This window comes from Monodon monoceros, unplaced genomic scaffold, assembly GCF_005190385.1.
Source record: "Monodon monoceros isolate NGI ecotype Baffin Bay Population unplaced genomic scaffold, NGI_Narwhal_1 Super_Scaffold_18, whole genome shotgun sequence".
Taxonomy (NCBI): Eukaryota; Metazoa; Chordata; class Mammalia; order Artiodactyla; family Monodontidae; genus Monodon; species Monodon monoceros.
Window position 1 is genome coordinate 126,264,499 of NW_021703774.1, and position 16,363 is coordinate 126,280,861.

The window sequence follows — 16,363 nt, forward strand, 5'->3', positions numbered from 1 at the left end:
GAGTATCAAAACATTCTCTGACATAAATCATACCAATGTTTTTAGGTCAGTCTGCCATGGTAATAGAAATAAAAACAAAAATAAACAAATGGGACCTAATCAAAGTTATAAACTTCTGCACAGCAAAGGAAACCATAAACAAAAATGAAAAGACAACTTATGGACTGGGAGCAAACAATGTGATTGAAAGGGGATTAATTTCTAAAAGATGCAATCAGCTCATACAACTCAATAACAAAAAAACCCAAACAATCCAATCAAAAAATGGGCAGGAGACCTAAATAGACATTTCTCCAAAGAAGAAATACAGATGGCCAATAGGCACATGAAAAGTTGCTCAACATCACTAATTATTAGAGAAATGCAAGTCAAAACTACAATGAGGTACCACCTCACACCAGTTAGAATGGCCATTATTAAAATGTTTACAGATAATAAATGCTGGAGAGGGTGTGGAAAGAAGGAAACCCTCCCATACTGTTGGTGGGAATATAAATTGGTGCAGCCACTGTGGAAAACAGTATGGAGGTTCCTTAAAAAACTAAAAATAGAGTTGCCATATGATCCAGCAATCCCACTCCTGGGCATATATCCAGAGAAAACTCTAATTTAAAAAGATACATGCACCCCAATGTTCATAGCAGCACTATTTACAATAGCCAAGATGTGGAAGAAACCTAAATGTCCATTGACAGATGAATTGATAAATAAGATGTGGTATATATATATATATATATATATATATATATATATATATACATACAATAGAATATTAGCCATAAAATGAATGAATTAATGCCATTTGCAGCAACACGGATGGACCTAGAGATTATCATACTAAGCAAAGTGAGTCAGAAAAGAAAGACAAATATCATATGATATCACTTATATGTGGAATCTAAAATATGACACAACTGAACTTATTCATGAAACAGTAATGTTTCCTTCCCTCTAGAATCTTGATCCCTTACATCCTAGCTGCCTCTGTATCTCCATAGCTTCCTGCAGATTTTTGTTTGTTTGTTTTTGTTTTTAATCTAGCTTTCCTACTTATCTGGTTGGGTTTTCTTTTGTTTTTTATCTAGCTTTTCTGCTTATTTGTTTGTTCTGCTACAAATTACTCCATCAAAGCCACTGTTAATTTACTTTTAAAAGTAGAAAAGATTCCACATACAGGAATCATACATTTTCTCATAAAGTCATATATTAGTTCTGCTTTATAATAAAACCTCAGTTATACATTTAAAAAAATCTTAAATTCTCAGGTTATTATAATGAACTTGGACATAACCACAGAGGCTCAAATAACTAAGCCTCAGGGCTTCCCTGGTGGCACAGTGGTTGAGAGTCCGTCTGCCAATGCAGGGGACACAGGTTCGTGCCCCGGTCCGGGAAGATCCCACATGCCGCGAAGCGGCTGGTCCCGTGAGCCATGGCCGCTGAGCCTGAGCGTCCGGAGCCTGTGCTCCGCAACGGGAAAGGCCACAACAGTGAGAGGCCCGTGTACCGCAAAAAAAACCCCAAAAAACTAAGCCCCATAAATGGAAACTAAGATGGGAAGTTTATTGATGCTATAGTACCAAAAATGGCTCTGTTTTAGTACAAATCCTTTAAAAATTCATAAAGAGTAAATTTTTACCCATAATTAAATTTCTCACTTTGCAGAACAATAAGTGAAAGAAAGAGAATTAACTCATTGCCTGACACATGTGCACCGGAAAATATTTATAAAATAAATAAAGGAAAATGGGTTGAAACTGACTAGGCTGTAAAGAGGATTCTGATATAGAAAAAAGCATAATGCTTGAGCTCTGTCAAAATAAAAAAATAAATTGATAAAAACTGTGAAGATGATGATTCTTTTGACTGAAGGGACAAGCTACTTTGATCTTTCATACAATGAATAAATTCATAGAAAGATGGTCATATTACTTTTTTTAGGAGGTCACACAACTGAAATTGTTTCTCTCTATTTTCATGAGAAAAAAGAAAAATGACTAGGTAGCAACCAGATGGTAAGGAAAACAGGTTTAAAAATTTCAGGTTAGCACTTAAATAACTTAGAATATAGGTTCAGTTGTTCTGACAGACCTAAAATAGCATGCTTTCAATTATATAAATCAGGAGTGAGAAAACCATGGCCTTGGGGCCAGATCTGGCCCACCACCTGTTTTTGTAAATAAAGTTTTATTAGAACATACCCACACCCATTTATTTATGAATCATCTATGGCTGCTTTTGTGCTATGACAGCAGAGTTAGTAGTCACAACACCAATAATATGGCTTGCAAAGCTGAAAATATTTACCGCATGATCCTCTACAGGAAAAATTTGCCAACCCCTGGTATAGTCATTTTTCTTTTCTATAAACATATAAGCACTTATGGTAACTCTGCTCTGTGAAGTCTTCTGGGGCTCAGAATCTTTCTGTCTTGTCACTTGACCTTCCTTAAGATGTTGATCCTGTCCGTAGGGTACAAAATGGCCCACCGTGGGGTCTGCACCACATCCATGGGGAAGGGGTCATGTAAGTTACAGTCAACCTACACCTACAGCATAATAAGTGAATTATTATATAATAGTCCTTTATTTTTAAAAAAGGGTTAATCTACATTCAGCATATCCTGATTTTTAAGGTAGCAAAACAACATATTCTAGAAACATTTCCATTTAAGATTTTCTGTGCCTAAGGGGAAAACTTTAGTTATCTTGTATACCTCTCCTCCCAAGCATGAGGGATAAAAGAGCTATTTCAGTATAAAAGCTGTACGGTGAAGTAGACGTTATTTGAAGTCAGACTGAGGTCAGACAGACTCTGTCCCTAACTAACTTGAGCAAGTTCTTTAGCCCCCTGAGCCTCAGTTTCTTCATCTCAAAAACAGGTTGCTGAGCAAGTAGTTGTGAAGAGTGGGTTAGATGTAAATGCTGTGCTGACAACTAGTAGGTGCTCCATAGCTGTTGGCTTGTTTTCCTTTCCGTGGATTTTCCAGTTCTGTCAATAGGAGCTTGATTCTTAGAAGTGTTAAGCAACCTGGAACCTCATTGTTTCCCTTCCATAGAAATGTACCAGGCCCTACACACATTGTTTATCTCATAATAACTTTGTGTAGTTAAGTCCCATTTATGTTTAAATAATTTGTGAAGAGCCTAGTAGGAGCCACATCTTCTTTCTGCAGATACTGACATTCAGGAGGCCTATGACCATTCTTGGGTAGTGGGGGCATTTGGTTTGAAGAGCATCTTTATATATTCTGCCTCTGAGGCCTGTAATTGATGCCTTAAACTACAGTTTATAATTTAGTGTAACAGACTTCTTTTGTATTAATAAGAAGTTACTCAATAATTCATCTTCTAGTTCTCTCACTGTAAATTATGATAAACTAATGTGGTTTTAATGAGGTTGTAATATGTTTTTCCAAGGGAATTCTGCAGTGCTGCAGCAACGTACCATGATTTTAAGGCACCATTGCCTCAAGAGTGAGCGCAGCTCAATACCAAAGAGATGCCAATTTCAAGGGCCAGTGACAGGAAGTTCACCAAGACACTTTCCACACACTTGTGGTGGAATATGGAGATTAAATTGATCAGCACTTGGAACAAAACAAATCTGAGGTGCTGGCATGTGAGATGAAACAACGGCTTTCTTCCCCTCCCTGAAAACTACTGTCCACTATGGAAAAAAGATGTAGACATAGAGAATGGACTTGAAGACACAGGGGTGAGGGGGAAGCTGGAGCGAAGTGAGAGTAGCATCGACACATATACACTACCAAATGTAAAATGGATGGCTAGTGGGAAGCAGCCGCATAGCACAGGGAGATCAGCTCGGTGCTCTGTGACCACCTAGAGGGGTGGGATAGGGAGGGTGGGAGGGAGGCTCAAGAGGGAGGGGATATGGGGATATATGTTTGCACATGGATGATTCACTTGGTTGTACAGCAGAAACTAATACAACACTGTAAAGCAATTATATTCCAATAAAGTTCTATTAAAAAAAAAAAGAAAACAGAAACACTGATGCTTTCAGCATTAATGGTCTTAAATGCTGTAACTAACCCATTCCATGTGCTTGATAATATTCCTCTACTCTTTGAATTCCTCTGTTCATTTTAATGCGATTAATTTTGTTTTTGATGTTCATCATCCCTTAACATTTTGTTTAATTGTGCAAGATGCCTCATACGTTCTTGATAGGAGGGAGAGAATTAATTCTAAACAGAAAGCCAAATGAACAAATGCATAAGACTTGTTTTCCCTGGAAACATCTGAGAACTGTTGTATATACTACTTAGACTTACCTTCTGTGCTCTAGGTGTTACATTATAAAATTTAGCAACAAGGAAGATAAGTGACCACCAACATCAATTCAATTCAATAAACATTGTTTAAGCACCTACACAGTCAATATCAAACAAGATGCAACACATTATAAGGGCATAAGGATGAATAAATGCTTCTAGGCTCTCGTAGTATAATAAAGACAAATAGCATACACAAATAACATTGATATATGGGGTTGCATGAAAACTGCTATTATAGAGTACTGTGTATTAAGGAACTACAGCAACTTTCATTTGAATTGTACTTTTACCACTTACAAAAGGACTTTATATGCATGAGTTTTCATTTGGATTTTTCATTTGGATCTCACAAAAATTCCATGAAGTACATGAAGATTATTATCCCAGTTTTACAGATGAGGAAATTGTGGTTCAGAGTTGTTGACTAGCCCAAGTTCATATGGCAAATAGGAAGAGGAGTCAGGCTCCAAGTCCTTCACTTGATTTGCAGTATTATTCTGCTTTTCTTATATAGTATGAAAGGGCAGGGCATTAGTGAGTTCTCTTTAAATAATGTTAAGTCCAATAATATTATATGTGCATTTGCCCTGTCTGGGGAAGGCTGACCTGCCCATGTCACTTAGGAGACAACTAAATAAAGACAGCCTGAAATGTTGAAAAAAGTGAATTATGCTTTTATTAAAAGAGAATAGTAATATTATAAAAAGTTTCACTCAAAGATGCTTTATTCCTAGAAGCAGATAATTAGAGGTAGATGGAACCCAAAAGATTGTCTAGGCCAGTCTTAAAGTATGATGATCTCACACATACTCACACTCACACGTATACACACAGAGCTGAACTTCGCTACTAATGCAAATGATGCATATGACGAAGAGAGAAATCCCACTGGTAGGCACTCAGTACGTTTGTGTTGATTGAATGAATGAAGAAGAGTCAGTGAATGAACACCTCACTTATCACACTGGAAAACTTAAAAAGATTAGTAATACTTAGTGGTGGTGGGGATGTGAGGCAATAGCATCATACTCTGTTGGTGGAAGGATAAATTGAGACAAACACTTTAGAGAGCTATTTGGCACTTGGAAATACCCATCAAAATAAAAGATAAATATTCTTTTTGCTCCAGCAACTCAATTTCTAGGAATTTCCCCCATAACAGTACTAGTTCACAAAGATATATGGCCAAAAATAATTAAAGAAGTATTTTTTAAAAGAATAAAATAAATCACAACACAGAGTACTAACCACTAATCTAAAAATTAAAATATACAAATGAACTTATTTAGAAAACAGAAATAGACTCACAGACACAGAAAACAAACTGATGGTTACCAACGAGGAAGGTGGGGGAGATAAATTAGGAGTTTGGGATGAACAGATACACACTACTATATATAAAATAGATAATCAACAAGGACCTACTGTATAGCACAGAGAATTATACTCAATATTTTGTAATAACCTATAAGGGAAAAGAATCTGAAAAAGAATATATATATGTGTATGTATAATTGAATCACGGTGCTGTACACCTGAAACTGACATGATATTATAAATCAACTATACTTCAATTAAAAAAAAGGTAAAAGAAATCAAAACAAGCTTCATGCTCATTAGTAAGGAATTGGTTAAATAGGTTTTGGTGCCTTGGAACATAGCTTTGAAGGTCAGCAAGGCTGATCTATATGTTAAAGCTACCTGGGATGTGCTGTTGAGGGGAAAAATAGTAGGTTACAGAATTGTATGAATAGAATGAGCCTTCTTACTTTTTCAGAGAAGACATGATGCAGACTTACATGTGCAGATTTACATGTGTGCATGCTTACGTGCATCAGACGGTACCTGGTAGGTAGGATGTTATCAAACTGGAGCAGTGATTATCTCTGAGGGGGAGTGGGAGGTGACTTTGCTTCCTGATTCAAGCACTTCTGTGCTATTTGAATTTTTCCATCAACACCTGCTTTATTTAAAAATTATTTTCAAGTGCCATATTTCCCAGAAGAGCCTAAAAGAGCAATGAAGATAGATACGAAGACTTGTCTGAACATTGGCTCTGCAACTTACTAGCTTGTGACCTTCAGCAGTCAATGTAACCTCTCCAGAAATCAAATCCGTTCCTTGACAAGGAAGCAGACAGCGTATGACTCCCACCTGGCTGTATGAAGGGGGACCTTCTTGGACAGTGAGCCACACACTAAGGAGCAGTAGATAACGGACTAGATGGGATTTGGGGAGAGGGTTAGCATAATGCTGTTTCATGTCATTGGATATTGACGTTAACAGGCTCCATAAAGCTCTTCCCCTTCTTACCCAGGATGTGAACCAGACGTCTTTAAGATTGCAGCAGTTAATTTTATCCATCCAGGCTTCTCAATCGATGCTTTTACTTGGAAGATATTTATGTTTAGGATGCTGAAAATCTTCCCCCTCCACAGTCAGGTCCCCAGGGCATTCTAATACCACTTTCTAGAGTTAAGTGCTGAGATCTTGGATCCTTGATGTGAGAAACAATAAATAATAATGACTGCAGCGCTTGGCAAACATAAAGCTTTGTGCAAAGTTGTAGAAAGAATGCTCAAGCACGCGGAATGAACACGAGAAACAGAATCTAATGCTCCCCGCTCTTGATCCTAGCAATTAGAAGTGAAAACAGCCTCTATAATTTTTGAATGTTGGACCGTCCCCTTCCAAGCGCTTTGTATATCAATTGTCACTGCTTATTAGGGTGTGTTTCCTTTTCTTTTCAGTCCCTGTCCCCCTATTCTTCCTTTCCTCACCAACCTCATTATGCTTAAGGTTCAGTTTACTCCTAAAATACTGCAGATGACTCAGTTTTCTCTCTCTCAGGGCCCCCAGTTTCCCATCTTATCCAGAATATTCAACTTTTCATAACACATTTTCAACATGTCCATCTTCTGCTTAAATGCTTCCTACTATGTGCAGGAGTCAGTCTAACTTTCTTAAAACTGGCACTCAAGGACTCCTCTGTAACCTGAATACCGCAGTTTGCCATAAGAGAAAGAGTAGATTATGCTGTGTTAAGAGACTCGGGTTCAAGTTAAAGCTGATTAGCTTATTTGGATTTCTTGACCTCTTTTAGCTTCAATTTTCTCATTTGTAAAGGGGGATTAATAATAATATCTACCTCTCAAGATTATTGAGGAGCAAATGAATTCGTGCTGGTGAAAGCCCTCTGTAAGCAGCAAACATTGTAAAATATAATAGCAGTAATATTTATTGAGCACTTGAACGAAATGCTAGGTGGTGTACTTGCTTACTAAATCCCACAACCTAGGACGCCTATTACTATTTCCACTTTGCCAGTAAGATAACCAGGTACACATGGGTTCTAATGCATCCTAGGGACACAGCGACAGTGGCTGAGCTGAGGGTCCAGCACAGGCTCCAGTCCTCGAGCCCACGCTTTCGCCACTCTGCGGCTGTCACAAAGAGACAGCCATTCAGGCAGCGCTCCCCTCTCAGAGTTTCAGAACTTTGCCACACTCATCCCTACCTCCCGTCCGTCTGATCTCTTCTTCCTTCCTTTCCACAGAGCCAAATCCTTCACAGCCCAGTTCAACTCTCAGCCTTTTCAACAAATCTCCCTTGACCACAGTCCCTATTGAAACTCCATTCGTCCCTAGCCCAGCACTTCATTGCACTTACCTTGTATTTGTCTTCTCTGTGGGCTCCTGCAGGCCAGAAGGATTGAATTCCTCTGTTTTCCCAGCATTCAGCACAACAGAAGGTGCTCAATGAGCAGTTCTTGAATAAGTAAGTATTAACTAATTTGGTATTCTTCAACTTTACACATTTATATAAATTGGAGCAACTGTTAGAAACATTTCTGTGCCCTGTGCCAGGCCTGCTGAATCAGCCGCTCTGGAGGTGGGTGGAGCCAGGGAATCTATGCTCAACAAGCAAAGCAGGTGATTCTCATGATCAGGTAAGACTGAGAAGGGCTGGTCTAATTCAATGGCTGTTAACCAGGGTACACACCTGAATGTCTTGGGAAGCTTTTCACACCAGGCAAGCCCATTTTCAACTCCACCCATCTCAGAGATTCTGATTCATGAAATCTAGAATATGTTTTGAAAAAGCTTCTTAGATGATTCCTATGCTTTCCTTTCCAACTCCTGCCTCAGTTAAGAACCCATTTCTCATTGGGTTATGCACTATGATGTGCAATCCTTCACCCCCCACCCCAAAAGAGACTAAAATATTGATGATAAGTATCGTGACCCATAATTTTGAATCCAACACAATGCCAAGGACATAAGGGTGTTCCATAGGAAATTGTTTAGTTGAATTAGAAGGTCTGTTCCATTCCCTTATCCATACTCCATTTCCCACCTAACTAGCTTTTGACCCTACCATGTATCCAAACCTATTCCTGGTTTACTTGTGTCTTTTCATTTGCCTGCTTAGCTATCTCTCTACACTGGAATCCATGGTAAGTGACTTCAAAACCTACCCTCATTAGAATCCTATATCCTTTCAATCAGTACATCCTGATCTATTCAGACTATTGACGTAAGCCCTGCATCACATTTGAAGCGTACCCTGGCTGCCAGCAAACCTCTACCCTGCCCTTGGTAATGATATATACCCAACAATTTCAATTCTCCTGTAAATGAATCCTGGGTCTCCCTGTGATAGGACTGATTGGACATAGGAGGAGGACTGCTCACCAAGAAAAATTCTCCCCAACAGACCTGCCCGGGTGCCTAGAATTTCTAATAGAACAACTGTACATGTTCTTACCTTCAGAACAACGTAAACATAACATGGAGCATATTAACATCCATAAACGCTCACTAGTTTCTCCAGTAATTTCAGAAGTAGGTCATGAGGACAGAACATGGGTCTAGTCAGCTTTGTGACTAGATGGCAGAAGAGAAGGCTGGTCTGTCTAGCACTGGAGGGCAGGGACTCAGACAAGACACCCTGAAATACTTGTATTTGTGACCACCCAAGACGGGTGTGGAAAAGGGCAGAGATATTTGATGAAGCTGGGAAAGGGAGGCCCCAAACATAGCTCACGTGCAACACTTTTTCTGAGAACATAGGAATGAAATAGGACACTTTCTGACCATTCAGTTTATATAATTTCTAACTTCATGTTCTCCCTCAACCCAATAATTTCAATATGCTGATACTTGTTATGCATCTGTTTTTTTCATCCTCTCCTTGGCCCTCTCAGACCCACTCTCTTTTCACTGCCTTGTCTCTAAGATCCTTTAAACATGCTCTTGCCTCTCAGGCCTTGATTTTCACTCCTTCAACTCTCCTTGGATGTGACATGTGTTGGTCAAGAAGAAAAAGACAGGAAAAAAGGCATCAACTTAGAATCCATCATTTGTCTGTTCTATAGGTGATGTGTGTGTGTGTGTGTGTGTGTGTGTGTGTGTGTGTGTGTGTGAGTGAGAGAGAGAGAGAGAGAGAGAGAGAGAGAGAGAGACAGGCTAATTGATTCTGTATTTTCCTTAAAGAGAATTGGGACCTCCCTGCTGTACTATGAAATTATAAAAGAGGTTTGAATATTTTTCTTCTCTTTCACTTTTTTCTTTCTTTGCTTTCCCTTCCTCCCTTTTCCTTACATTGCTCTGGATTATAATAAAGGCTAAACAATGCACCATTGTATACAGGGTGCCCACGAGCTGCCAAGCTGGCTGCCGGTTTTAGTCCTGATGTGATCAAGAATGGTTGAGTTACAAAGCCACTGAAAAAACCGGTTTTCTACAGGAAATAGAAATTTATTAAAATCAGGCCTCCTCAGATGCCCTGGCTTAGGCTGGCCGTCTGCCAGATAAGCCTGGCTGGGAGAGGAGGAGGAAGCCAGCAGATGGGATCCTCCTGCCGGGCTGGGGGGCACCGCAGGGGCTGGAGAGGCAGCTGTCATCGTGCAAATAAAAGAATCCCCCTGCAGCTTCTCCTAGGACACCAGAATTACTCTTTTTAATTCCCAGGTTTTCTAGGGAGTGCCATTTGTGGATTGTGGCTATTGGTGGGCTCCCAACCTATATTTTAACTTACCTGTGATCTACTTGCAGCTTCTCCCCAACAGAATAAAATGTTACTAAGACCTTCATGGAGTCTTGGGTTCTAATCCCAATAGAGTTCTTTAACTTCCGATACCCACCTCCTATGAATTGTGAACGGAAATGAAATAACACCTAATAACTGACAAGTACTGCTGTTGTTATCACCCCAGCAGCGGGGTACCCAGGACAACTGGCCTCTCTTAGTACCCATGGGTTTGGACACTGCTCCGTTCAGGACCTAAGGGCCTCAGGAGGCACCGGCCTGGCTCGCTAGTCTTTCTGCTGGCCCTGTAATGATGGCTAACATTTTCTGAAGGTGTACTTGGACCAGCAATTGTTCTACCCACTTTGAATCCTCACAGATCCCCTCTGAGGTGGTTACTACTCTCGTCTTTACCTTACAGGTTAGGAAGCCAGGGCACAGCGGGGTTAAGTCACTTGACCAAAGCCAGTGTTGGCTGGTAATCAGAAGGGGATCCGGGTTGGGTTTCAGGGCCAGATGCATAAGGGCAGTGCCACAGGACCTGTGTTCTTTCTTGTCGAAGGAAGTTTTTAATATGTAATTTCAGAATATTAGCATCTAATGTGGTGCTGGGAATTTGGGAAACAAATGAAAGACCACTACTGAGGAACAATAAGGGGCAGAAAGAAGCAGGTCGGAATGTGTTTCTGGGGCAGGGAGCAAAGGCATCTATGGTCAGCCTCTCACTGGGATGAAGTGTGTCAGCCGAGATTAAGACAATGGTCTAGGCCTGTGTCCACTACATTTCCTCAGACCCTGTGTTTCCCTCTCCTCCAGGCTCCTGCCTAGCTGACTCCTCCGGATTTTCTGAAGGGCCTCTGGGTCTAGGTTTCTTCCTTTCTCTTCCTACCATTTCCAACACAAGAATTGTCGTTAGCGTTTACAGAACTCAACACTGTGTGAAACACTGTGTATATGATTTATTATTTGACTTCAACAGCAACTCTATGAAATATGCACTATTATTTTCTCAGTATATGCTGAGCGAGATGAGGCTCAAAGAGGTTAAGAGATTTGCCCAAGGTCACATCTCTAGCCCACAGGCAGGGGAGCACAGGTTTGAGTCGAGGCTGGCTTCCTCCAGGACCCAGTTTTATCCATTTGAGATCAAAATGGATATTAAGTTTGACCTTGGAAGGAAAAAAAAAGTGAGAAAACCTGTGGAGATTATTAACAACATCCCAGCCCAAATGTCTTAATCCCCCATCTCAGTAAATGACCCCAGTATGCCTCAGGCCATCCAGAAACCCTGACCCCTCTATCCTCAAGTGTAATTCATCATCCACTCTTGTCAATTCAGCCTCCTATGTAACCCCTGAATCCACCCACTTCTTTGTCTGCTCTCTGCTCTGGTCAGGTCGTCATCCCTTCTCACCTGGCCTGCTGCCTCCTGCATGACCTGGCCTCTGCCTCTTTCTCTTGCCTCTTTTCTTACCTCTTGCCCATCTACTCTATGAAACAGTTATACTGAACCACTTCGAGGTCTTCTCAGGTGTTGTGTCCTGTCACCTGTCTCATGCAGGTCGCTAGATAAACTGTTCCCTCTGCCCATGCACTTTCCCACAGTTCTCCTCGTTGCCTGGCTAACCCCACTAATTTTTCAGGGCTCAGCTTAGATGTTACTTCCTCTGAGAAGCTTTTGCTTAGTCCCCCAAGTCTCAGTTAAGCGTTCCTGTAACACCCACCTAGCTTGAACTTCACCCATCATACCATGTCCATTTATTCATTTATATTTGCCCTTAAATTAAAAGCTCAATGATGGCAGGGTTCATCACTATCCCCAGTACTTAACGCAATAGATATTTGTGGAATGAATGAATATATACATGTATTAGGATTCTCTAGAGAAACAGAACCAATAGGATGTATATATAGAGAAATACATTTATTATGAGGAACTGGCTTACATGATTATGGAGGCTTTCATGTCCCCAAATCTACAGGGTGAGTCAGCAAGCTGGAAACCCAGAGAGCTGATGGTGTGGTTCCAGTTGAAGGCCAGCAGGCTTAAGACCCAGGAAGAGCTGATATCTCAGTACAAGTCCACAGATGGGAATAATTCTCTTAGTCAGGGGAAGGTCAGCCTTTTTGAGCTATTCAGGTCTTCAACTGATTGGGTAAGGCCCACCACATTAGGGATTTACTTTACTTCACTCAGTCTACTGATTTATACATTAATCTCATCCAAAAACACCCTCACAGAAACATCCAGAATGTTTGACTAAATATATGGGCCCCCTGTGACCCAGTCAAGTTGACACATAAAATTAACCATCACAATACATGAGTGAGTGAATGAATGAATGAATAAATGAATAAACAAAAGAATGAGCAAATGGTCCCAGTATTCTCTACTGGTCCCCAGCTAACTGTATGCAACTGCTTTGTTCTCTCCCTCCAAAGTCACTGCCATTGGTCAGCAGTGGGGAAGGTAAGATCTAGACTTTTAGTAGCTGAAGAATAAAAATGGAGTGTCTGCTCTTCTGGTAGTTCTCTGCTTTGATTGCCCTATTCTCTTTCGTCTGCAAACATACTGATTCAAATTCCAAAAAAGTATGAGGTCAACCCCCAACTCCCACCTCAATCCCACTCCACTTCCAACCATACCTGGGAATGGTGATCACTGCACCAGGTGGGCAACATCTACTCTACTACACTTCCCTCCTGTTAAATACCAACAGAAAAGGTTAAATATGCAACAAAAAAACCCCAGAGATACCTGTGTACACCAGTGAGAACACCCAGAATGATTTTGTCCCCAGCACAAAAGCACCATTGTTATCTGCCTTCTTCTGTCCTTCTGTTCACATAGTTATATTACCAAGAGACTTTATTTATTTTTAAACATCTTTATTGGGGTATAAATGCTTTACAATGGTGTGTTAGTTTCTGCTTTATAACAAAGTGAATCAGCTATACATATACTTATATCCCCATTACCTCCTCCCTCTACCAAGAGACTTTAAATCAACATTCAAACACTTACTGAGTGTCTACTATGTGGCAGGCACTGGTCAAGGCCTGAGTGATACAGCAGGGAAGAACACAGACAAAATCCAAGTCTTTATGGAACATATAGGGAAGGTAAATCTCCAGATCTGATTATTCTGATTTATTTTTTAAAAAATCAATCTATTTACATTATAGCATGCTAGTGCTTACTTTTTACCAAAGAAACTGCTCCTGGCATAAAAACTTCGGGCAAACACCTTCCACTTATCTAGCTCAGGCCTATCCTTCCATATTTCACATGGCATAGTATAGCTACTAGAGCATCTCCTGCAAAATCTCTATTACACAGCATGATGCCTGGCACGTGAAGACTTCTTTTTCTAGTAGTAGAAAGGCTTGTATTGATTTATCTATCCTTTCTGTAGTAGATTGCACAAACGATCACAATTCCTCACTCCTCCCCGTATTCACGTCCTGTTCAATGTGGCTTCGCAGCCCTTCCCATTAAGAGATGGAGTCAATTTGTCCTCCCCTCAGATCTGGGCTGAACTTGTGACCTGTTTTGGCTAATAAAACTCAGTGGAAGTAATGGTGTGCCAGTTCTGAACCCAGGTGACAAGAGACCTTGAACATTTCCACTCACTCTGGAAACCTGTCCAGCTGCTGTGTAAACAAGACTGTGCCAGTCAACTAAGGATGAAAGGCCAAAAAGAACAAGACAACCTATCCCAGCTGGGGTCCTGTAGATTAGACAGACCTCAGCTAAGCTGGATGCTGACTGCAGATACACATGAGTGAGCCCCAATGCTACGAGAAGAACTGAGAAGCTAAGCCCAACCCAAACTGCTATGAAGAACTGTGAACTAAATAAATGGCTGTTGGTTTGAGCCACAGAGTTTTAAGGTAGTTTGTTACACAGCAGAAGCTAACTGATACACTATTTGGTTCCTTCCTCTTGTGAGCAACAAATCAACTACCACATTCTTACAGATGTTAGGATGGCTACAATGGGGATACCATCTGTATGCAAAAATAGATAACCCTGGTCCATAGAAAGACTGTACTCATAACTTGACTTCAGAACAAATGGAACTAACAGATTCTGGCAAAATCATGAGCTGCCATTTTAAAGTGCAGAAATTCATATTTTTCTTTAAATTCACATATCTCTTTTTAAATTGGAAGACAAATTGAATTTGGAAGACTATCTATTTGGATCTACATTTACCAAGCTTCTTGATGAAATTCAGCCTTTTTTTTCTCAATCCTAAATCCTTTACTTTAATAGTAATTGTGTTTATTTACTTATTTTTGCCAAAGATAGGATATCTTTTAAGTGCTCTGACCAAAACAAGATAGCACATTCCTTGAGTTTACTTCTTTGTAAGTTAAGTAAAAGTTCACTTCCATTTAGCTATCTTGAGAGTCTGAACATTCTTTAGATTTTCTTTGATAAAGTTCTCTTTTAATTTTTGGCCAAATTATATTCAATTCCAAGTTAAAGATAAAGAAGAATTCTTGAGCTCTTCTAGTTCTCTCTTTGTACAAATCAGACTTTTTTTTTAATATGGAACAATGGCACTGGACTTATTTATCACTAAAGTAATCAATTGAAGGCCCAAAGCTGGAGGGGCTGGATATGTAAGTGTCAGAATGCTTTTATTTATAGAGTGACATCAGTCCTGCATGTCAATGTCTTAAATGCTGAATCCTACTCCTCTCCACTCCTCCATCAATTCCCCAGCTCCAGGACATTGTAGTTTACTGCTCTTAGATAACTATCTAAATTGCTCTTGAGCACCAGTACGTTGTTCTCCCTGGGCCCTATCTAGGTCTCTTGAATTCTAGACTGCGGTTTATAGTGGATGCTGATATAGTCACCTCTTTCTGGGGCCATCCTGGACCTGACCATCCCTAACTGCTGTTACATGTGTTGCAGTGTGCCAAGTTCTAAGCACACCCTAGTTTATGAGATGTCAATGGACTGTCTACATCATCGTAGCCTACAAATTCTGAAATACAGAATGGGCCTAATCATCTCACGATCCCTTCATTCCAAACTATTTTATGACTGAGAAGAAATTACTTCAAGGAGGACCCAGTATTAGGACTCTTTTTATATCTGCTGGTTTCACAGAAAATGTTAAAAGCTCCTGTCGGGCTTCTCTGGTGGCGCAGTGGTTGAGAATCCGCCTGCTAATGCAGGGGACACGGGTTCGAGCCCTGGTCCGGGAAGATCCCACATGCCGCGGAGCAACTAGGCCCATGAGCCACAACTACTGAGCCTGCGCGTCTGGAGCCTGTGCTCTGCAACAAGAGAGGCCGCGACAGTGAGAGGCCCGCGCACCGCGATGAAGAGTGGCCCCCGCTTGCCACAACTAGAGAAAGCCCTCGCACAGAAACGAAGACACAACACAGCAAAAATAAATTAATTAATTAATAAACTCCTACCCACAACATCTTAAAAAAAAAAAAAAAAGCTCCTGTCCTAGGCCACCCAGGGTATTTGGTTACCCAACCAAGATATAAACGCCTAGATTTTCTGCAGTCTCAATTGCCAGTCTCTCATTTGCTTCAAAGTGAGAAGGACATTTTTCCAAGTACAAAATTATAAAAATAAAAATTGATATATAGAATCAACCATTTCCTTCCTTATCAATTTATGCATTTTAAAATGTGGCAGAAGATACTGTGAACTACCTATTGAATCAACCGTGAATGAAAAAGGGAAGGTATAGATAAATTGTGTTATTAACAGAACTGACTGTAAATTTGCCAGCAGTTTTATTTTCTAGCATTGAAGACACTGAGTCATCTTGAGGCAGCCTTTTGCTCTGGAACAGAGGTAGCAGCCAGCATCGCTCGCCTTTCTTTTCCTCCCCTTCTTTCTCTCTTAAACACAGAGATGCAGCCTGGAGCATTAGAAGCCATCTCGTAATCATGAAACAAAAAGTATGGAGACAAATGCCAACACTAAAAATGGCAGGGAGGAAATATAGAAAAAGCGTGGTCTTGGATGGCATCATTGCACAACTAACTGG